Consider the following 25,137-nt stretch of genomic DNA (forward strand, 5'->3'; position numbering starts at 1 on the left):
ATAAACACTAAATAGGCCTTGTGTCTGCTGTTTTTTTTGTTTCTCCGTTCAATTAAGTTGAATGGAGTAAGTTCCTTACTAATCAGAGACCTTAGTTCCTCAATCAAGTGCAAGGGAGGAGCAAAAACCTGCAGATGTGCGGTGGCCCACCATGGAATGAGTTTGACACGTGGTTTAGGTAATCAAAAATTTTTATCTTTTGACCCGTGGCAGTCATTTTGAATGCAGATTGTGGGAATCTACTCTGGCTTGATTCCAATAGGAGTTAAACATCACTTTGCAAGCCAGCATACTGTAACAACACCCCAACAGGGCGTAGCGAGTTGTGACTCCCTCCGAAGCTCCCTCCACCACCGCACCCTGTCCCCCCCTCCAAAATACACACACACTGCCCCCTGCCCAACAACGCTCACACACCCTGACCCCCCATAGCACACAACAGAATTCCCCATCCTTCCCCTCCTCTCCTCCCTGCTTTTCCTGTTTTCCAGCCTCACTCCTCCTGGAAATTATTTTGGTCGTCTGCTGGGTCATTCCATGAAAAAGGTACCTTTTGGACATTCAAACTTTTAAGAACATTAAAATCTTGCATGGAGGATATGTTTAGCCTACAGAAAAACACCTTTTCCCATCTAAGGCATTAAAATCCTATGAACTACGAGCATTTTATCTACACTTGTACCACACTGTCTGTCAACCCTGTTACGGACACATATGTAAGGCCTAACTATTATTTGAAAGCATGCTTAGTTAAAATCCAACATTGTCTCATTGATCAAGTATCCATTGTACAAACAAACTCTATAATATGAAACTGATAAAGTTACTATTGGGCCTCTAACAGCATTGACGATTAGAGGATGGAGGTTTTAGGTGATGATCGGCCATTACTCCTCATGTGGTGAAGAGCATGGGACAACATGGTGTTCATGAAATTAGAAATTATACATATGTTCCAATCATAATGAAAGTTAAATCAAATTCAAGTTTTCCTAACGTTAATTGAGTAAACAGGGTTGATGTGCTGAGCTCAACCACCTCATTCAAAGATGATAAAGCAATTATAAATAGACATAAGACTTACTTCCTTTTCCACCATGCTGATTAGAGGGAAGGGAAAACCTAGTCAGTTGCACAACTGAATGCAGTTCACCTCAGAGAGGTGCAGGGGGCTGCCTTGATCAATGTCATCGGGGGAGCAGTTGTTGTTGTGGGTTAACTGCCTTGCTCAAGGACAGAACGTCAGATTTTTCCACATTGGGGATTCTAACCATCAACCTTTCAGTTACTGGTCCAATGCTCTTAACCGCTAGGCTACCTGCCACCCCCCATGAAACCAAACGATGTCACCTGCTGTGAATCATTTAACTTGGTGGAATGGTCCATTACTTTGGTCCATTACGGAGCCAATGTATTTTTTTACATTTATTTAAATAGGCAAGTCAGTTAAGGACGCATTCTTATTTACCATGACGGCCTTCCCCAAACGTTATTTGAGCTGTTCTTGCCGTAATATGGACTTGATATTTTACCAAATAGGGCTATCTTCTGTATACCACCACTACTTTGTCACAACACAACTGATTGGCTCAAACGCATTAAGAAGGAAAGAATTTCCACTATTTAACTTTTAACAAGGCACACCTGTTAATTGAAATGCATTCCAGGTGACTACCTCATGAAGCTGGTTGAGAGAATGCTACGATTGTGCAAAGCTGTCATCAAGGCAAAGGGTCGCTACTTTGAAGAATCTCAAATATAAAATATATTTAGATTTGTTTAAAAACAAATTGGTTACTACTTGATTCCATATGTGTTATTTCATAGTGTTGATGTCTTAACTATTATTCTACAATGTAGAAAATAGTAAAAATAAAGAAAAACCCTGAGTTGAGTAGGTGTGTCCAAACTTTTGACTGGTACTGTATGTGAGAATGCTTTTCATTGACCACAGCTCAGCCCTCAACACTATCGTGCCTACAATGCTCAACACTAAGCTAAGGACCCCGGGATTAAACACCTCCCTCTGCAACTGAATCCTGTACTTCCTGACGGGCCGCCCCGAGGTGATAAGGGTAGGCAACAAAACATCTGCCACACTGATCCTCAACACGGGTGCTAGTGTGTGTGTGTGTGTAACTTTGGTAAACAAACTCAACTCGGGTTGAACTTGGGATAACCAGTACCATGAAATTGGCTCACCTTTAAGCCAGCTACATTTCTATGACAATAAATCCTTCAGAACTAACCTGCTCTGGGGCAGGCTAACTCAGGGCTAACTCCATCTATCCTGAATTAAGTGTTTGAACCACGAATTGAGGACAAATTAAATCAAATAGTCTCCCCTCGCAAAGATTGTGTCATCATCCCCTTCAGTTGAGGAAGAAGACTGATTACATGTTTTATTAATCAAATATTTTTTATGTGTGTAAAAAAGTAATGTTTCAAATACTTAGCACATTACACATTTAGTTAGGACAGCATTTGCTTTCCAAACTGTACATTTTTCACATGATTGTATTTAGAAATTTGATAAAGGCAAACTGACTGGCTGCCTTTCTCAAATTTCAAAAATACAATCATGTGAAAAAGTGTGGAAACCCTTTCAAATTAGTGGATTTGGCTATTTCAGCCACACCCTTTGCTGACAGTTGTATAAAATTGAGCACACAGGTATGCAATCTCCATAGACAAACATTGGCAGTAAAATGGCCTTACTGAAGAGCTTAGTGACTTTCCACATGGCACCATCATAGGATGCCACTTTTCAGACAAGCCAGTTCATCAAATGTCTGCCCTGCTAGAGCTGCCCCGATCAACAGTAAATGCTGTTGTTGTGAAGTGGAAACATCTAGGAGCAAAAACGGCTCCGCCACGAAGTTCTAGGCCACACAAGCTCACAACGGGACCGTTGAGGGCTGAAGCGCGTAGCATCTAAAAATTGTCCGTCCTCGGTTGCAACACTCACTACCGAGATCCAAACTGCCTCTGGAAGCAACATCAGCATAAGAATTGTTCGTCCAGAACTTCATGAAATGGGTTTCCATGGCCGAGCAGTAGTACACAAGCCTAAGATCACCATGCGCAAAGCCAAGTGTCAGGCTGGAGTGATGTAAAGCTCGAAGCCATTGGACTCTGGAGCAGTGGAAAAGCGTTCTCTAGAGTGATGAATCTGGCAGTCCGACGGACGAATCTGGGTTTGGCGGATGCCAGGGGAACGCTACCTGCCCGAATTCGTAATTCCAATTGTAAAGTTTGGTGGAGGAGGAATGGTCTGGGGCTGTTTTTATGGTTTGGGCTAGGCCCCTTAGTTCCAGTGAAGGGAAATCTTAACGCTACAGCATATAATGATATTCTAGAGGATTCAGTGCTTCCAACTTTGTGGCAACAGTTCGGGGAAGGCCTTTTCCTATTTTAACATGACAATACCCCCATGCACAAAGAGAAGTCTATACAGAAATAGTTTGTCGAGATCGGTGTGGAAGAACTTGACTGGCCTGCACAGAGCCCTGACCTCAACCCCATCGAACACCTTTGGGATGAATTGGAATGCCGACTGCGAGCCAGGCCTAATCGCCCAACTTCAGCGCCCGACCTCACTAATGTTATTGTGGTTGAATGGAAGGAAGTCTCTGGAGCAATGTTCTGACATCTAGTGTAAAGCCTTCCCAGAAGAGTGGAGGCTGTAATAGCAGCAAAGGGGGGACCAACTCCATATTAATGGCCATTATTTTGGAATGAGATGTTTGACGAGCAGGTGTATGATCTGTTATTCTAATTCTGTCTATCTTTTTCTCCTTCAACAAAATTGAAATATTAACCTGTTAGCACCCATGTAATTAGTTAGCTTTCCATCAATGTTTGCTCTAAAAGATGGCAGAGTAAATATAGTTTTTTATTAAATCAACAACACCTTTCCTCGAATATACAAATGGAAGGAGGTGGTCATAAAGAATAATTATCTTTGATTCGAGTGTCACTGTTGACAACTTTTAGGAATTTCTTCTTCAAAAAGTAACTATTGGATAATGCTAATAAATTAAACTTCCTTTTTGCAAGAACTTAAATCTGATTTATAGAATTCTTCATTTGGTTTATATTAAAGTGCAATTAATTTAATATAACAGGCTTTTAAAATTCAATATTGGTGCATAACTACTAGTTAAAATATCAAAGGGATGCAAAGGAAACCATTTCGTGGAACGACCCTGCTTTAGATGACAATATTGGGCCGCCTACCTGTTTACGACACTGGACGGTGCAGTACCAAAACACTATTACACCCCAATGTCTTCTTCCCAAATGGCACCCTATTCCTTATGACATAATTCTCAATATTATATGTATAAACGTAGTGCTCTATATTATAGGGCACTACTTTTGGCCAGAGCCCTGTGCACTACATAGGTTATAGGGTGCCATTTGAGTCGCATTCCATGTCTTACAGAGGTTATTGATGTGTACAGACATTACTAATGAGAGGAATTACTATCAGTCATTAGGGGATTGAATCAATGTCCTGTTCCTGAGGAGCACTGTCTGTTTTTCAGATGCTCTATTTCTGGACATAGGCCTAATTAACTTATACACAGAAGAATGGATATTTTCATGTTTACCTCCGACCAGACATCAGTAATAGATTTGTTCTTGTTTGAGATCGAAGACAGAAGGGATACTATCCGTTAAAAAAGGCTCAAATACTTCTAAGTACTGAAGCCACTACTGTTGAAAAAAGCTTGACTTGTGTATTAAGAAAACCATCTTCCTGAATATAACCTATTAGAACAATGAAATGAGACTAAACTAATCAAAAATTGCACTACTCTACCACCTCCTCCCATTGACACCATGATGTGCTGAATTATGTTCTTTTTAGCTCCTACATGGTTGAGAAGTCTGTGACGAGCTAACCTCACAACATGCTCCATTTCCTGCTGCCTGTTAGGGCAGGACTCAGGAGTCAGCACCATGGACTTATAGCTCCCAGGACACCTCCCTTCACCTCTCTGCCCTGTCTAGCTATAGTCAGAACATCTCACACTACCTAAACTACCTCATAGCTGTCTTTCTTCATATGTCCATAGATAATTCAGTGTGCATCTTCATCCTGTATGTCCATGGATAATTCAGAGTATATTTAGAAATCATTATACCTATAGGCTACGAGATATCCAGAACATCTATGGATATTCAATGGAGCCATCGCACCCCTAGATCCACAACACCACTGGACTACCTCCAGAGGTGTCTGTCTCTTCATATGTCCCCTGAGAATAGAGAGTAGAACTAGATAACTATGTCTATATGCTACAGATATTCAATATAGAGGATCTAATGTAAATGGTATGGATATCTAATGGAACCCCATATGTATCCCATGCAGTCATCAGCACATCTCACACACCTTACTCCAGAGGTGGTTCTCATTATGTCCCATTGAGACTTATTTATCGTTCTATACAGATGTTCAGTATACGGATATCCAGTGGAATTCCCGAGCTACACCTTCCATGTAGCCATCAGCAAATCTGACATTAGATACTTCCAGAGATGGTTATCTTGTGTCCATTGAGAATTCATTCAGAGTATACAGTGCCTTGCAAAAGTATTCAGACCCCTTTGAGTTTTTCACATTTTATTGTGTAACAAAGTGGGACTAAAATTGACTTAATTGCCATTGTTTGTCAACAATCTACACAAAATACTTTGTAAAGTGGAAGAAAAATTAATTTATTTTAAAGATTAATAGACATTAAATATAATTTAATAGCCCTGTCGTGTCTTTGGGCACCATTAAACTGAAGACATGTTTATCAAAATAACTCCCTGTTATTATTATTACGCGATTAAACTGATTAATCGTTTAACTGTAATTAACTAGGAGATCGGGGCACCAAGAAAAAATATTCAGATTACAAAGTTATAATTTTCCTAATATAACTTTCCTTTATTATAACATTATATATTGTATTATAGTATAGGTCGATTATCTTCTGGTTTAAATGGTGTATTTTACCTCGCGTCCAGTCTCATTCCAAACATCGTAAATTGTTGTATCTGCACGAATCCAGCCTTTACTAAAAGTCATCCATACATCAATTGTCTTAAAATCATTTATTTACTAAACTAAGTAATTCACAGAAAGTATACAAACAGTAATTATCGTCACAAAGAATTGGTAGAGTAATGTGCCCTGGTGGGCTAAACAGGCATGGCTGGTGTCTTGTTAAAACAAAGGGTCATAAAGGGCAGCTGAGAAGGCACACAGAGTTCATTAATATTAACAATTGATATGCTAATCCTTTGCACATGAACGCTCACTCATTCGGAAAACAATTGCAATCAATAGATATTTACCCTCAGTGTGTGTCGGGATCCTTGTTGGAGAGTTCTGTTCTGTTGGAGAGTTTTGTCCGCATTCTCTCTCTGTTAGAATGGATCTTTCAAAGTGACATTCATTAATGTCGTTATAGAATGGATGTTTCGTCGGTCTTCGTGTTCGATGATATCGAGTACTTAGCCGCAGACTAATAATTAATATCAAAGACTTGTTCTTATTCTTTAGACTATCGATAGTCTAAAAGTTAACCACGTGGTGTAGTTAACTTTCAGTAGAGGAATTGGATGGTCAAACCTATTGGCCAACTCGTCATGGAGTGGAGGCCTGGTCTGATGAAAGAAAATCAGGGTGGGGGTTTTATACGTGAACATAGAACAGGCTTGTCACATGACGCCTGGTCCTGTCTGTGTCCCTGGGGGGCGTGCCGATGACTGATTTAAGCTTTGAACAGAAATACATTCTATCACATTAACATCAGTACATAGCATCTCAACGTATTCCAAATAGCTTTATCCTTATTAACCTCTTGACGGTCGCCTAGGATAGGGGGCGCCACAGCGCATTTAAAAAAAAATTAGTGCCCATTTTAAACGGCCTACTACTCAAACTCAGAAGTTAGGATATGCATATAATTAATACTTAGAAAACACCCTAAAGTTTCTAAAACTGTTTGAATGGTGTCTGTGAGTATAACAGAACTCATATGGCAGTCAAAACACCGAGACAGATGGAAACAGGAAGTGGAATTCTGAATTGCAAACTCAACTTCATCACGTTGCCTATTAATCACACCGTGAGCTATGCTTCATTGAGCACTTCCTATTGCTTCCACTAGATGTCCCCAGTGTTTACAAAGTGATTTGAGACTCCTACTGTGAAAACTGAATGAATGAGATGCAGTGGGACGTGGTCACACGGAGAGGGCCATCACCATTATGACGCCGGCGCCCCTGGTTACCTTCCCCTTTCGAAACGTTTTGAAACACAATGCAATCATCCTCCTTGAATCTTATTGGCTCTCTTGTTGAAAAACGCCCTGAAGATTTATGTTATACAACGTTTGACATGTTTGAATGAACCTAAATGGGAAAAAAATGTATTTTCTCGAAATGGCTGTCCCGTGGCCGATGGAGCATTTGGATCAGCTTTCAGACGCGCTAACAAGAACAAGCTCTTGGAACATAAAGGAGTAATTTTTTCGAACGAAAATACATTTGTTGTGGACCTGGGATTTCTGGAAGTGCTTTCTGATGAAGACAACCAAAGGTAAGGGATTATTGACAATAGTATACAAGACTAGATGTGATATGCGATTGTTCCAAGATGGCGCTGACCTGTAATGTTAGCCTATTTTTCAGAGTATCGCATCCCCTTTCATCGCAAAGTATGATTACCCAGTAAAGTTAATTTTAAATCTGGCATTACAGGTGCTTTCAAGAGATATTCATCTATAAATCTTAGAATGACAATATTACATTTTAAAAATGTTTTCGAATAGTAATTTAGTAAATTGTAGCTTTGTTTCATCGGATGCATTTGAGGGAAAATAGTTAGTCAACGTTACGCACCGATGTAAAATGCTGTTTTTATATATAAATATGAACTTTATCGAACAAAAGAATGCATGTATTGTGTAACATGATGACCTAGGTGTGTCATCTGATGAAGATTGTCAAAGGTTAGTGCTGCATTTAGCTGTTTTTTGGTTATTTGTGATGCATGTGGTTGGTTGGAAAATGGCTATGTGGCTACTTTTACGATATACTCCTCTAACATAATCTAATGTTTTGCTTTTGCTGTAAAGCCTTTTTGAAATCGGACAACGTGGTTCGATTCAGGAGAGGTGTATTTATAAAACGATATAATTTGAAAAAAAAATTGAAAAAAAAAAGTATTACATTTTGTTATGCTAATGGCGATATGATTTTTCGCTGGATGTCCATCCCGAGGCCGCACAGGGGTTAATACATTTTATACAACCATTTAGATGCAAGTCCCATAGCTGGGGCTATTATATAAACAGTATTATGGTAATATGGCTATATTGTCTCTTCTGAGTATCACAAAATTGTACCAAGCGGACCAGTTCGTAGCTGGATTCTTCACCGATCTTTTATACCTTCTCCAGAACATAAATGTCGTTCGGTTCCCCAATTCTGTGAGTTGGAAGAATTTCCTTTGTCTCTCTATGAAACCCCTCTCGGTCTCAACTGGGCCATGAGGCAGGACATTCTCCTTTGGAATTTTTACAACCCCTTCACACAGGGCCTGGGTGGGGGGAGGTAGGTTGGGGGATGGTGCAAGGGGGAGGAGGTCAACTGTCCTCCCTGTACTCAAAGAGGGCAACGTCATGACAGCCCCGAGTCAATACGTCAGAAACATCTTTGGCGTTTGTAGTAACTTGACAAGGAATGCCGACACACAATCCAATATTACTTTCCTTGACTTTCAACCTAATAAATAAAAGGTGTACAATGTACAAACACAGCAAAGTGATACAGCCCACTCAACCTGTGGTAGAGTCGCATTGAACAGGTACAACCCTGGGTGATGACATCATCAAAGGGGAAAGGTCAAGGCCAATGCCAATAATAAACATGAACACATGAATAGTAATCATAGTATACTGCAGGTAAGTACAATAACATATTCCATGTAATTGATTATATAGTGTCCACACTATAACAGCATTGATTACAGCTGTGACTATTCTTGGGTAAGAGCTTAGCACAAATGGATTGTGCAATATTTAAAAAATTCTTCAAGCTCTGTCAAGATATTGGGATCATGGTTAGACAGCAATTTTCAAGTCTTGCCACAGATTTTCTTGCAGAGTTAAGTCAAAACGGTAACACTCAGGAACATTGACTGTCTTCTTGGTAAGCAACTCCAGTGTATATTTGGCCTTGTGTTGTAGGTTATTGTCCTGCTGAAAGGTGAATTCCTCTCCCAGTCTCTGGTGTAAAACAGACTGAAGTAGGTTTTCCTTTAGCATTTTTCCAGACTGTGCTTAGTTCCATTCATTTTTTTCCCTGAAAAACTCGCCAGTATTTGCCGATGTCAAGCATACCCATACTATGATGCAGCCACCACCATGCTTTAAAAATAAGGAGGCAGTTACTCAGTGATGTGTTGTATTGGATTTGCCCCAAACATAAGTCTTTGCATTTAGGTCAAAAAGTGTATTCCTTTTCTGTGTTTTTTTGTTGCAGTATTACTTTAGTACCTTGTTGCATACAAGGCATGTTTTGGAATATTTTCTATTGTGTATATATCTGTTCTTCTTTTCACTTTTTCATTTACAGTGAGCTCTAAACGTATTGGGACAGAGACACATTGTTTGTTGTTTGGCTCTGTACTCCAGCACTTTGGATTTTAAATTATGCAATGATTATGACGTTGAAGTGTCATGGTTCCACCTGTCACCAGAGGGTGGCAGAGACCGTCCTAGAGATAATTAACGACTCTCAGGTGTGTCCAATTTACTCATTATGATTTCCCTGTTAAAAGAGGTGTATTTTCTGTTGTCCTTTGCAGAAAGCTTGAATTGTCTATTGTGCGTGGTTGTTGCCTGAGTGAGGTTTGACGGCGGCGGCGGTTGTTATTTTTTTTCCCAAGTGTACTGTGGTGCTGCGGCTACTGTTTCTTAGTAAAGTATTATGTTTATCCTTAACCACTGATTCCTCGTCTGGGCTCTTCTCTGCACCTGGGTCCAACCTTACCACGTCACATAAAGAGCAGACTGTCCGCTTGTCATGCCCTGATCTGTTTCACCTGTTCCTGTGATTGTCTCCACCCCCTCCAGGTTTTGTTTATTTTCCCCAGTGTATTTATCCCTGTGTTTCCTGTCTCTCTGTGCCAGTTCGTCTTGTATGTTTAGTCAAGTCAACAAGCGTGTTTTTTTCCCATACTCTTTTTTTCTATTCTCCTTTTTCTAGTCCTCATGGTTTTGACCCTTGCCTGTTTCTGGACCTTGTACTCGCCTGCCTGACCATTCTGCCTGCCTTGACCACAAGCCTGTCTGCCATTCTGTACCTCCTGGACTCTGATCTGGTTTTGACCTTTTTGCCTGTCCACGACCATTCTCTTGCCTACCCGTTTGGATTATTAAACATTGTAAGACTCCAACCATCTGCCTCCTGTGTCTGCATCTGGGTCTCGTCTTGTGCCTTGACACAGCTTTGAGGATATTTTCATCCATATCGGGTGAACCATTTAGAAATTACATCCCTTTTTGTGCATAGTCCCCCCATTTTAGGGGACCAAAAGTATTGGGACAAATTAAATCCATATAAATTATTTGATTTGTTAACCTGTTGGGGGTAGGGGCAGTATTGACACGGCCGGATAAAAAACGTACCCGATTTCATCTGGTTACTACTCCTGCCCAGTAACTAGAATATGCATATAATTATTGGCTTTGGATAGAAAACACCCTAAAGTTTCTAAAACTGTTTGAATGGTGTCTGTGAGTATAACAGAACTCATATGGCAGGCAAAAACCTGAGAAGGTTCCTTACAGGAAGTGCCCTCTCTGACAAGATCTTATTCTTCTTGTCTCTGTTTATTGAAGACTGAGGATCTTTGCTGTAACGTGACACTTCCTATGGCTCCCATAGGCTCTCAGAGCCCGGGAAAAAGCTGAATGATATCGAGGCAGCCCCAGGCTGAAACACATTTGCGCTTTTGGAAAGTGGCCGATCAGAGGACAATGGGCTTAGGCGCGTGCACGAGTCGACCCCATGCTTTATTTTCTTTCGTCTTTTTACCTAAACGCAGATTCCCGGTCGGAATATTATCGCTTTTTTACGAGAAAAATTGCATAAAAATTGATTTTAAACAGCGGTTGACATGCTTCGAAGTACGGTAATGGAATATTTAGATTTTTTTTGTCACGAACTGCGTCGTGCGCGTAACGCTTATTTACCCTTTCGGATAGTGTCTTGAACGCACAAACAAAACGCCGCTGTTTGGATGTAACTCTGGCTTATTTGGGACCAAACCAACATTTGTTATTGAAGTAGAAGTCCTGGGAGTGCATTCTGACGAAGAACACCAAAGGTAATAACATTTTATAGTAAATCTGACTTTGGTGAGTGCTAAACTTGCTGGGTGTCTAAATAGCTAGCCCTGTGATGCCGGGCTATCTACTTAGAATATTGCAAAATGTGCTTTCACCGAAAAGCTATTTTAAAATCGGACATATCGAGTGCATAGAGGAGTTCTGTATCTATAATTCTTAAAATAATTGTTATGCTTTTTGTGAACGTTTATCGTGAGTAATTTAGTAAATTCACCGGAAGTTTGCGGGGGGTATGCTAGTTCTGAACGTCACATGCTAATGTAAAAAGCTGTTTTTTGATATAAATATGAACTTGATTGAACAAAACATGCATGTATTGTATAACATAATGTCCTAGGGTTGTCATCTGATGAAGATCATCAAAGGTTAGTGCTGCATTTAGCTGTGGTTTGGGTTTATGTGACATTATATGTTAGCTTGAAAAATGGGTGTCTGATTATTTCTGGCTGGGTACTCTGCTTACATAATCTAATGTTTTGCTTTCGTTGTAAAGCCTTTTTGAAATCGGACAGTGTGGTTAGATTAACGAGAGTCTTGTCTTTAAAATGGTGTAAAATAGTCATATGTTTGAGAAATTGAAGTAATAGCATTTCTAAGGTATTTGAATAACGCGCCACAGGATTCCTTTGGCTGTTACGTAGGTGGGACGATTTCGTTCCACTGGCCCTAGAGAAGTTAAGCCAAATTTTACTCCTGAACTAATTTAGGCTTGCTTAAACAAAGGGCTGAATACTTATGCAAACACTATTTTAGTTATGTATTTATGTTTGTCTTTGACATTAGTATTTTGTATAGATTACTGACAATGACAATTAAATCCATTTTAATCCCACTTTGTAAAACGAAGCAATTATAAGAAATCCAAGGGGTCTGCATACATTTGCAAGGCACTGCATATACACTGAACAAAAATATGAACTTAACATGTAAATTGTTAAAATAAAAGATGCTAGAAATTTTCCAGAAGCACAAAAAACATTTATTTCCTATTTTCTTTAAACAAATTTGTTTTACATCGCTGTTAGTGAACATTTCTCCTTTGCCAAGATAATCCATACACTTGACAGGTGTGGCTAATCTAGAAGCTTATTAAACAGCATGATCATTACACAGGTGCACCTTGTGCTGGGGACAAAATTCCACTCTAAAATGTGCACACAATGCAACAGATCAGTCTCAAGTTTTGAGAGAGTATACAGTTGGCATGCTGACTGCAGTCCACCAGAGCTGTTGCCAGAGAATTGATTGTCCATTTCTCTATGATAAGTCGCCTCCAGCGTCTTTTTCGAGAATTTGGCAGTACGTCCAACCAGCCTTAAAACTGCAGAACATGTGTATGGAATTGTGTGGGCGAGCTGTTTGCTGATATTGATGTTATGAACAGAGTGCCCTATGTTGGCGGTGGGGTTATGGTATGGGCAGGACAATGAACACAATTGCATTTTATTGGTGGCAATTTGAATGAAGATATACCGTGACAATATCCTGATGACCATTGTCGTGCCATTCATCCGGCGCCATCACCTCATGTCTCAGCCCGATAATGCATGGCCCCATGTTGCAAGGATCTGTACACAATTCCTGGAACCTGAACATGGCCTAGTTCTTTCACGGCTTGCATACTCACCAGACATCACCCATTGAGCATGTTTGGGATGCTCTGGATCGACCTGTATGAAAGCCACAATCAACAGCCTGATCAACTCTATGCAAACGAGAAGTGTCGCGCTGCATGAGGCAACTGGTGATTACACCAGATATTGACTGGCTTTCTGATCCAGACCCCTACTTTTTTGAAAGGTACAGATGCATATCTGTGTTCCCAGTGATGTGAAATCCATAGACTAGGACCTAACGAATTTATTTTAACTGACTGATTTCCTTATATGAACTGTAACTCAGTAGAATCTTTGACATTTTGGTATGTTGCGTTTACATTTTTGTTCAGTATAGACACCATTCTATCTATATAAACGATATAGATATTCAATGGAACTCCCTCGCTACACTAGACACCACCAGAGGTGTCTCTTTATTTAGCCATAGTAAGCCCTAGATATCTAAGACACCCAATGGAAGTGTAGCCTACGTAAAGAAGTCCTGAATACCTGAAACATGTAACATGGTTTTGAACCTTGGCCTGATTATTTATTTTATTTATTTAACGTTTAGTTTAGCAGGGAATTCCATTGAGACCAAAGTCTCTTTTGCTATGGAGACCTGCATCTCAACAATTACACAACAATTACACAATCAAGGCAGCATAGGAACATAGAAAATACACCCAAAAAATAGAAAACACAATGATGAAAAATAACCACATTCCTCAGTAAAGAGGTCCTCATTTCAACCTGAAAAAGTTAATATATTAAACCATGCTTCCACAGAAGTGTCATTCAACCCAGGGGAATGGTAATGACAATAACATCAGTAATGGATTGCATTAATATTGTTATTTTGATATTAGTTAAAGCACTTTAGATTGTATGCACTGATGAGCTGTGTGGGTGTCCAAGGACAAATAAATGACCAACACGGCCATACCATGAGAGTGAACCTACAGTGCAGTGTGGTACATACTCTGTTGCCTCATAACTGGGTGTTTGTGTTCTACAGATTTCACTGCGGGTGTTTTATCTAGAACCTTATGACTCCCTCCGAACCCACTCACCAACACACTATTGTTGTTCAGGGAGAGAGTGTCAGAAGGTGACAGGGGTCAGGTTGTGAGTTCGCTGGTATGGAGTGTTCCCCCCTCTGTCTGGTTGTACTGTGTGTGTGTGTGTGTGTGTGTGTGTGTGTGTGTGTGTGTGTGCCCGCGAATGCATTGTGTGTGCCCCTATCCAGCACATGGCACAACTCAGGCATGTATCCTGTTTTTCCACTGACGAGATGCATATCGCCACTTGTGCTTTCCCCTTGTCCTCTCCCCTTCTTTCAGGAATTCAGTGACAAAGAAGCAAACACTTCCTCAATGTCTGTGTTTTTGAACTGGGGTTATGCAACAGAGTTCTTCTTATAAAACTCTGTTTCCGTGTCCACAGGCAGCCTACCCACATGTAAAAATGTTACAGTTTACTATAGAATACTACAGTACTTACTATAGAATGATGTAGTAAACTGTAGTATACTGTAGAATACTATACTACACACTGTAATATCCCTCGATTATGTGTAATACTTTCTATAGAATGTTGTAGTGTACTGCAGAATACTATTGTAAATACTATAGTATTAACTGCAAAACACACTGTAAATACTAGAGTAATGTCTGCAAAAATACTACAGTCTGCAAAAAAACTACATGCCAAGTATAGACAATATATTGTGTTCCCTACAGGTTAAAGAAAAGAGCAGAAGGTCTGAACTGTCTGTTCAGACCTCAGTCCTACCTTCCTACCGATAATTTTTTTTCTCTTTTAGTATTTCTCCAGTAGGTTTCCTCAAGGACAAAGCCTCCACTTCTATGTCAAAGATAAAATGAGATGTTTTGTTTGTTAATTTTTTTATTTCACCTTTATTTAACCAGGTAGGCCAGTTGAGAACAAGTTCTCATTTACAACTGCGACCTGGCCAAGATAAAGCAAAGCAGTGCGACACAAACAACAACACAGAGTTACACATGAAATAAAAAAAACGTACAGTCAATAAAACAATAGACAAAATCTATATACAGTGTGTGCAAAAGAGGTAAGATTTGTGAGGTAAGGCAATAAATAGGCCGTAGTGGCGAATTAATTACAATTTAGCAATTAAACACTGGAGTGATAGATGAGCAGAAGATGCATGTGCAAGTAGCGATTACTGCAAAGGAGCAAAAAAAAAAAATAATACATTTTTATTTTTTTATTTCACCTTTATTTAACCAGGTAGGCAAGTTGAGAACAAGTTCTCATTTACAATTGCGACCTGGCCAAGATAAAGCAAAGCAGTTTGACACATACAACAACACAGAGTTACACATGGAGTAAAACAAACATACAGTCAATAATACAGTAGAAAAATAAGTCTATATACAATGTGAGCAAATGAGGTGAGATAAGGAAGGTAAAGGCAAAAAAGGCCATGGTGGCAAATACAATATAGGAAGTAAAACACTGGAATGGTAGATTTGCAGTGGAATAAATTGCAAAGTAGAAATAGAAATAATGGGGTGCAAAGGAGCAAAATTAAATAAATAAATAAATAAATACAGTATGGGAAGTAGGGCTAAATTATAGATGGGCTATGTACCGGTGCAGTGATCTGTGAGCTGCTCTGACAGCTGGTGCTTAAAGCTAGTGAGGGAGATAAGTGTTTCCAGTTTCAGAGATTTTTGTAGTTCGTTCCAGTCATTGGTAGCAGAGAACTGGAAGGAGAGACTGCCAAAGGAGGAATTGGCTTTGGGGGTGACCAGAGAGATATACCTGCTGGAGCGCATGCTACAGGTGGGTGCTGCTATGGTAACCAGTGAGCTGAGATAAGGCGGGGCTTTACCTAGCAAAGACTTATAGGTGACCTGGAGCCAGTTGGTTTGGCGACTAATGTGAAGCGAGGGCCAGCCAATGAGAGCATACAGGTCGCTGTTGTGGGTAGTATATGGGGCTTTGGTGACAAAACAGATGGCTCTGTGATAGACTGCATCCAATTTGCTGAGTAGAGTGTTGGAGGCTATTTTGTAAATGACATCGCCGAAGTCAAGGATCGGTAGGATAGTCAGTTTTACGAGGGTATGTTTGGCAGCATGAGAGAAGGATGCTTTGTTGTGAAATAGGAAGCCGGTTCTAGATTTAATTTTGGATTGAAGATGCTTAATGTGAGTCTGGAAGGAGAGTTTGCTGTCTAACCAGACACCTAGATATTTGTAGTGGTCCACATATTCTAAGTCAGAACCGCTGGACGGGCAGGCAGGTGCGGGCAGCGATCAGTTGAAGAGCATGCATTTAGTTTTACTTGCATTTAAAATCAGTTGGAGGCCACGGAAGGAGAGTTGTATGGCATTGAAGCTCGTCTGGAGGTTAGTTAAAAAACCTCTTAGTGCTCGAATCCCGCTAGCGAGATCAAAATCGACAACATCCGGTGAAGCTGGAGCGCACCAAATTCAAATGACAAAATTGTAATATTAAACATTCATAAACATACAAGTGTCTTACATCATTTAAAAGCTTATCTTCTTGTTAATCTAACCACGTTGTCAGATTTCAAAAAGGCTTTACAGTGAAAGCATACCATGTGATTATCTGAGGACAGCACCCCACATCAAAATACTTTTTCAACCAAGCACCGGCTTCACAAAAACCACAAATAGCAATAAAATAAATAATTTACCTTTGAAGATCTTCCCCTTTTTGCAATCCCAAGGGTCCCAGCTACACAATAAATGTTCGTTTTCTTCAATAAAGTTATTTTTTATATCCAAAAAGTCAGTTTAGTTGGTGCCATTGATTTCAGTAATCCACTCCTTCAACATGCATATAAAAGAATCCAAAAAGCTACTGGTAAACTTCGTCCAAACAAGTCAAACAATGTTTCTAATCTAACCTCAGGTACCCTAATATGTAAATAAATGATAATATTTCAGACGTAAAGAACAGTGTTCAATAGAAAAGGAAAATAACGAAGAGCACGCCCTCGTTCACATGTGCCAAAAGTCTACCTGTCCTGATGAGAACACCTTGGATAAACTACAACTACTTGTCCGTTTGTAAAGAAACAAGCCTGAAACCCTGTCTAAAGACTGTTGACATCGAATGGAAGCCATAGAAACTGCAACCTGGGACCTATTTTTTTGTATATCCCATAGGCCTGCATTGAAAAGGCCTGTGACCTCAAAAAAATAATTCCCGGATGGAATTTCCTCAGGGTTTTGCCTGCCATATCAGTTCTGTTATACCCACAGACATTGTTTTAACCTGTTGGGTCTAGGGGGCAGCATTTGCACGTCTGGATAAAAAAAATGTACCCGATTTAATCTGGTTACTAATCCTACCCAGTAACTAGAATATGCATATACTTATTATATATGGATAGAAAACACTCTAAAGTTTCCAAAACTGTTTGAATGGTGTCTGTGAGTATAACAGAACTCATTTGGCAGGCAAAACCCTGAGACATTTTCTGACAGGAAGTGGATACCTGATGTGTTGTATTGACTTTAAAGCTATCCCATTGAAAGACACAGGGGTTTAGGAATATTTTGGCACTTCCTATTGCTTCCACTAGATGTCACCAGCCTTTACAAAGTGTTTTGAGTCTTCTGGAGGGAGATCTGACCGAACAAGAGCCATGGAACGGTGATGTCCCATTAGACACCTGGCGCGCTACTTCATGTTGGGTACCCTCGTTCCAATACGTTATAAAAGGCTATGCATTCGTCCACCTTGAATATTATTCATGTTCTGGTTAAAAAAGGCCCTAATGATTTATGCTATACAACGTTTGACATGTTTGAACGAACGGAAATATATTTTTTCCCCTCGTTCATGACGAGAAGTCCGGCTGGCTTACATCATGTGCTAACGAGACGGAGATTTTTGGACATAAATGATGAGCTTTTTTGAACAAAACTACATTCGTTATGGACCTGTGATACCTGGAAGTGACATCTGATGAAGAGAATCAAAGGTAATGGATTATTTACATAGTATTTTCGATTTTAGATCTCCCCAACATGACGTCTAGTCTGTATCGCAACGCGTATTTTTCTGGGCACAGTGCTCAGATTATTGCAAAGTGTGATTTCCCAGTAAGGTTATTTTTAAATCTGGCAAGTTGATTGCGTTCAAAAGATGTAAATCTATAATTCTTTAAATGACAATATAATATTTTAACAATGTTTTCTAATTTTAATTATTTAATTTCTGACGCTGACTTGACTGCCGGTTATTGGAGGGAAACGATTTCCTCAACATCAATGCCATAGTAAAACGCTGTTTTTGTATATAAATATGAACTTGATAGAACTAAAAATGCATGCATTGTCTAACATAATGTCCTAGGAGTGTCATCTGATGGAGATTGTAAAAGGTTAGTGTATCATTTTAGCTGGTTTTATGGTTTTGGTGACCCTGTCTTTGACTTGACAAAACATTACACACAACTCTTGTAAATGTACTGTCCTAACATACTCTAAATTTATGCTTTCGCCGTAAAACCTTTTTGAAATCGTAAAACGTGGTTAGATTAAGGAGATGTTTATCTTTCAAAGGGTGTAAAATAGTTGTATGTTTGAAAAATTTGAATTTTGACATTTATTTGGATTCAAATTTGCCGCTCTTGAAATGCACCTGCTGTTGATGGAGTGCACCACGGGTGGCACGCTAGCGTCCCACCTAGCCCATAGAGGTTAACACAGTGTCCAACGAAGGGCCAGAAATGCACAGAAATGTGTAATCTGCGTAGAGGTGAATCAGAATCCCCAGCAGCAAGAGCGATATCATTGATGTATACAGAGAAAAGAGTCAGACCGAGACTTGAACCCTGTGGCACCCCAATAGAGACCGCCAGAGGTCCAGACAACAGGCCCTCTGATTTTACACACTGAACTCTGTCTTAGAAGTTTACAGTGTCCCAGAACTTTTTGGAGTTTGTGCTACAGGAAGCAAATTTTTGTTTGAAAAAGCTAGCCTTTGCTTTCCTAACTGCCTGTGTATATTCGTTCCTAACTTCCCTGAAAAGTTGCATATCGCGGGGGCTATTCGAAGCTAATGCAGTATGCCACAGGATGTTTTTGTGCTGGTCAAGGGCAGTCAGGTCTGGAGTGAACCAAGGCTATATCTGTTCCTGCTTCTACATTTTTTGAATGGGGCATGCATTTTTTAACCTGTTTAGGATAGGGGGCAGTATTTTCACGGCCGGATAAAAAACGTACCCGATTTAATCTGGTTATTACTCCTGCCCAGAAACTAGAATATGCATATAATTGTTTGATTTGGATAGAAAACACCCTCAAGTTTCTAAAACTGTTTGAATGGTTTCTGTGAGTATAACAGAACTCATATGGCAAGCCAAAACCTGAGAAGATTCCATACAGGAAGTGCACTATCTGACCATTTCTTGGCCTTCTATAGCCTCTGTATCGAAAACAGAGGATCTCTGCTGTAACGTGACATTTTCTAAAGCTCCCATAGGCTCTCAGAAGGTGCCATAACAGGGAATGATGACTCTGCAGTCCCTGGGCAAAAAAACAGTAGGGCATTTGGATAGTGGTCGATCTGAGAACAATGAAACGAGCGCGCACCTGCACGTGAAGAGTCCATTTTACAATTTCAGTGTTTGAACGGATACAACGTCTCCCGGTCGGAATATTATCGCTATTTTACGAGAAAAATCGCAAAAAAATTAATTTTAAACAGTGTTTGACATGCTTCGAAGTACGGTAATGGAATATTTTGAATTTGTTTGTCACGATACGTGCAGGCGCGTCACCCTTCGGATGGTGTCTTGAACGCAAGAACAAACGCAGCTATTTGGATATAACTATGGATTATTTGGAACCAAAACAACATTGGGTGATGAAGTAGAAGTCCTGGGAGTGCATTCTGACGAAGAACAGCAAAGGTAATCCAATTTTTCTTATAGTAAATCTGAGTTTGGTGAGTGCCAAACTTGGTGGGTGTCAAAATAGCTAGCCTGTGATGGCCGGGCTATCTACTCAGAATATTGCAAAATGTGCTTTCACCGAAAAGCTATTTTAAAATCTGACATAGCGATTGCATAAAGGAGTTCTGTATCTATAATTCTTTAAATAATTGTTATGTTTTTTGTGAACATTTATCGTGAGTAATTTAGTAAATTCACCGGAAGTTTGCGGTGGGTATGCTAGTTCTGAACGTCACATGCTAATGTAAAAAGCTGGTTTTTGATATAAATATGAACTTGACTGAACAAAACATGCATGTATTGTATAACATAATGTCCTAGGAGTGTCATCTGATGAAGATCATCAAAGGTTAGTGCTGCATTTAGCTGTGGTTTTGGTTTTTGTGACATTATATGCTAGCTTGAAAAATGGGTGTGTGATTATTTCTGGCTGGGTACTCTCCTGACATAATCTAATGTTTTGCTTTCGTTGTAAAGCCTTTTTGAAATCGGACAATGTGGTTAGATAAAGGAGAGTCTTGTCTTTAAAACCTCTTACATCTAGACGTTCCGCTAGCGGAACACCTGCTCCAATATCCAATGATGGGCGTGGCGCGAATTACAAATTCCTCAAAAATACAAAAACTTCAATTTTTCAAACATATGACTATTTCACAGCATTTTAAAGACAAGACTCTCCTTTATCTAACCACACTGTCCGATTTCAAAAAGGCTTTACAGCGAAAGCAAAACATTAGATTATGTCAGCAGAGTACCCAGCCAGAAATAATCAGACACCCATTTTTCAAGCTAGCATATAATGTCACAAAAACCCAGAAGACAGCTAAATGCAGCACTAACCTTTGATGATCTTCATCAGATGACACACCTAGGACATTACGTTATACAATACATGCATGTTTTGTTCAATCAAGTTCATATTTATATCAAAAAACAGCTTTTTACATTAGCATGTGTCGTTCAGAACTAGCATACCCCCCGCAAACTTCCGGGGAATTTGCTAACAATTTACTAAATTACTCACGATAAACGTTCACAAAAAGCATAACAATTATTTTAAGAATTATAGATACAGACCTCCTCTATGCACTCGATATGTCCGATTTTAAAATAGCTTTTTGGTGAAAGCACATTTTGCAATATTCTAAGTACATAGCCCAGCCATCACGGGCTAGCTATTTAGACACCTGGCAAGTTTAGCACTCACCAATATCAGATTTACTATTATAAAAGTTTGATTACCTTTTGTTGTCTTCGTCAGAATGCACTCCAAGGACTGCTACTTCAATAACAAATGTTGGTTTGGTCCAAAATAATCCATTGTTATATCCGAATAGCGGCGTTTTGTTTGTGCGTCCCAGACACTATCCGAAATGGTAAATCAGGGTCGTGCGCATGGCGCAATTCGTGACAAAAAAAATCTAAATATTCCATTACCGTACTTCGAAGCATGTCAACCGCTGTTTAAAATCCATTTTTATGCCATTTTTCTTGTAAAAAAGCGATAATATTCCGACCGGGAATGTCCATTTAGCTAAACAGAGGAAAGAAAACAAAGCTTTCGGTCAACGCGGGCACGAGCCTGAGTCTCACAGTACTGTAACCAGCCACTACCCAAACGCGCTACTTTTTTTCAGCCAGAGCCTGCAAAGCCACGATTCAGCGTTTTGCCGCCTTCTGAGAGCCTATGGCAGCCGTAGGAAGTGTCAGGGGACAGCTAAGATCCTCACTCTTCAATAAACAGAGACAAGAAGAACGACACCTTGTCAGACAGGCCACTTCCTGCATGAAATCTTCTCAGGTTTTTGCCTGCCATATGAGTTCTGTTATACTCACAGACACCATTCAAACAGTTTTAGAAACTTTAGGGTGTTTTCTATCCAAAGCCAATAATTATATGCATATTCTAGTTACTGGGCAGGAGTAGTAACCAGATAAAATCGGGTACGTTTTTTATCCAGCCGTGAAAATACTGCCCCCTAGCCATAACAGGTTAAAATGGTGTAAAATAGTCATATGTTTGAAAAATTGAAGTTTTGGGATTTTTGAGGAGTTTGTAATTCGAGCCACGCCCTATCATTGGATATTGGAGCGGTGATCCGCTAGCGGAACATCTAGATGTAATTAAGATGGTGAGGAAAGCAATTTTAACCTGTTAGGGCTAGGGGGCAGAATTGACACGGCTGGATAAAAAACATACCCGATTTAATCTGGTTACCACTCCTACCCAGTAACTAGAATATGCATATACTTATTACATATGGATAGAAAACACCCTAAAGTTTCTAAAACTGTTTGAATGGTGTCTGTGAGTATAACAGAACTCAAATGGCAGGTCAAAACCTGAGAGATTCCTTTACAGGAAGTGGCCTGTCTGACCATTTCTTGAACTTCTTTTCCATCTCTATCTTTTACTAAGGATCTCTGCTCTAACGTGACACTTCCTACGTCGTCCATAGGCGCTCAGAGCCCGGGAAAAACCTGAATGTCGTCATCCCAGCCCCAGGCTGAAACACATTATCGCCTTTCTCAAGTGGCCGATCAAGGGACTCTGGGCTTAGGCGCGTGACCCGACCGCCCCCGCCTTTGTGATTTTTTCCTCTGTTTGCCGAAAAGGAGATTCCCTGTTGGAATATTATCGCTTTTCTACGAGAAAAATGGCGTAAAAATTGATTTTAAACAGCGGTTGACATGCTTCGAAGTACGGTAATGGAATATTTAGAAATTTTTTGTCACGAATTGCGCCATGCGCACGACCGTTCTTTACCATTTCGGATAGTGTCTGGAACGCACGAACAAAACGCCGCTATTCGGATATAACGATGGATTATTTTGGACCAAACCAACATTTGTTATTGAAGTAGCAGTCCTGGGAGTGTATTCTGACGAAGACAACAAAAGGTAATCAAACTTTTATAATAGTAAATATGATTATGGTGAGTGCTAAACTTGCCGGGTGTCTAAATAGCTAGCCCGTGATGGCTGGGCTATGTACTTAGAATATTGCAAAATGTGCTTTCACCAAAAAGCTATTTTAAAATCGGACATATCGAGTGCATAGAGGAGGTCTGTATCTATAATTCTTAAAATAATTGTTATGCTTTTTGTGAACGTTTATCGTGAGTAATTTAGTAAAATGTTAGCGAATTCCCCGGAAGTTTGCGGGGGGTATGCCAGTTCTGAACGTCACATGCTAATGTAAAAAGCTGGTTTTTGATATAAATATGAACTTGATTGAACAAAATATGCATGTATTGTATAACATAATGTCCTAGGGTTGTCATCTGATGAAGATCATCAAAGGTGAGTGCTGCATTTAGCTGTCTTCTGGGTTTTTGTGACATTATATGCTAGCCTCTTGGGGCTAGGTGGGACGCTAGCGTGCCACCCGTGGTGCACTCCATCAACAGCAGGTGCATTTCAAGAGCGGCAAATTTGAATCCAAATAAATGTCAAAATTCAAATTTTTCAAAAATACAACTATTTTACACCAATTGAAAGATAAACATCTCCTTAATCTAACCACGTTTTACGATTTCAAAAAGGTTTTACGGCGAAAGCATAAATTTAGAGTATGTTAGGACAGTACATTTACAAGAGTTGTGTGTAATGTTTTGTCAAGTCAAAGACAGGGTCACCAAAACCATAAAACCAGCTAAAATGATGCACTAACCTTTTACAATCTCCATCAGATGACACTCCTAGGACATTATGTTAGACAATGCATGCATTTTTAGTTCTATCAAGTTCATATTTATATCCAAAAACAGCGTTTTACTATGGCATTGATGTTGAGGAAATCGTTTCCCTCCAATAACCGGCAGTCAAGTCAGCGTCACAAATTAAATAATTAAAATTAGAAAACATTGGTAAAATATTATATTGTCATTTAAAGAATTATAGATTTACATCTCTTGAACGCAATCAACTTGCCAGATTTAAAAATAACCTTACTGGGAAATCACACTTTGCAATAATCTGAGCACTGCGCCCAGAAAAATACGCGTTGCGATACAGACTAGACGTCATGTTGGGGAGATCTAAAATCGAAAATACTATGTAAATAATCCATTACCTTTGATTCTCTTCATCAGATGTCACTTCCAGGTATCACAGGTCCATAACGAATGTAGTTTTGTTCAAAAAAGCTCATCATTTATGTCCAAAAATCTCCGTCTTGTTAGCACATGATGTAAGCCAGCCGGACTTCTCGTCATGAACGAGGGGAAAAAATATATTTCCGTTCGTTCAAACATGTCAAACGTTGTATAGCATAAATCATTAGGGCCTTTTTTAACCAGAACATGAATAATATTCAAGGTGGACGAATGCATACTCTTTTATAACGTATTGGAACGAGGGTACCCAACATGAACTCGCGCGCCAGGTGTCTAATGGGACATCATCGTTCCATGGCTCTTGTTCGGTCAGATCTCCCTCCAGAAGACTCAAAACACTTTGTAAAGGCTGGTGACATCTAGTGGAAGCAATAGGAAGTGCCAAAATATTCCTAAGCCCCTGTGTTTTTCAATGGGATAGGTTTAAAGTCAATACAACACATCAGGTATCCACTTCCTGTCAGAAAATGTCTCAGGGTTTTGCCTGCCAAATGAGTTCTGTTATACTCACAGACACCATTCAAACAGTTTTAGAAACTTTAGAGTGTTTTCTATCCATATATAATAAGTATATGCATATTCTAGTTACTGGGTAGGATTAGTAACCAGATTAAATCGGGTACATTTTTTTTATCCAGACGTGCAAATGCTGCCCCCTAGCCCTAACAGGCTAGCTTGAAAAATGGGTGTCTGATTATTTCTGGCTTGGTACTCTGCTGACATAATCTAATGTTTTGCTTTCGTTGTAAAGCCTTTTTGAAATCGGACAGTGTGGTTAGATTAAAGAGAGTCTTGTCTTTAAATAGCTGTAAAATAGTCATATGTTTGACAAATTGAAGTAATAGGATTTTTAAGGTTTTGAAAATCGCGCCACAGGCTTCAAGTGGCTGTTACGTAGGTGGGACGAATTCGTCCCGCCTAGCCCAGAGAGGTTAAAGAATAACCAGGCATCCTCTACTGACGGAATATGGTCAATTTCCTTCCAGGATACCTGGAAGGTCGATTAGAAAGGCCTG

At 39.7% G+C, this 25,137-nt stretch overlaps 1 non-coding gene across 1 annotated transcript; it reads left to right on the top strand.

The window, feature by feature from the left end:
• Positions 1-14,826: 14,826 nt before the first annotated feature.
• LOC123728335 (U7 small nuclear RNA) lies at positions 14,827-14,883 on the top strand. Its single transcript, XR_006760221.1, has one exon. It is a non-coding gene; the product is annotated as a U7 small nuclear RNA (small nuclear RNA).
• The last annotated feature ends 10,254 nt before the right edge of the window (positions 14,884-25,137 follow it).

Source organism: Salmo salar, chromosome 17 (genome assembly GCF_965601325.2).
Source record: "Salmo salar chromosome 17, fSalSal1, whole genome shotgun sequence".
In the NCBI taxonomy this organism is placed as follows: Eukaryota; Metazoa; Chordata; class Actinopteri; order Salmoniformes; family Salmonidae; genus Salmo; species Salmo salar.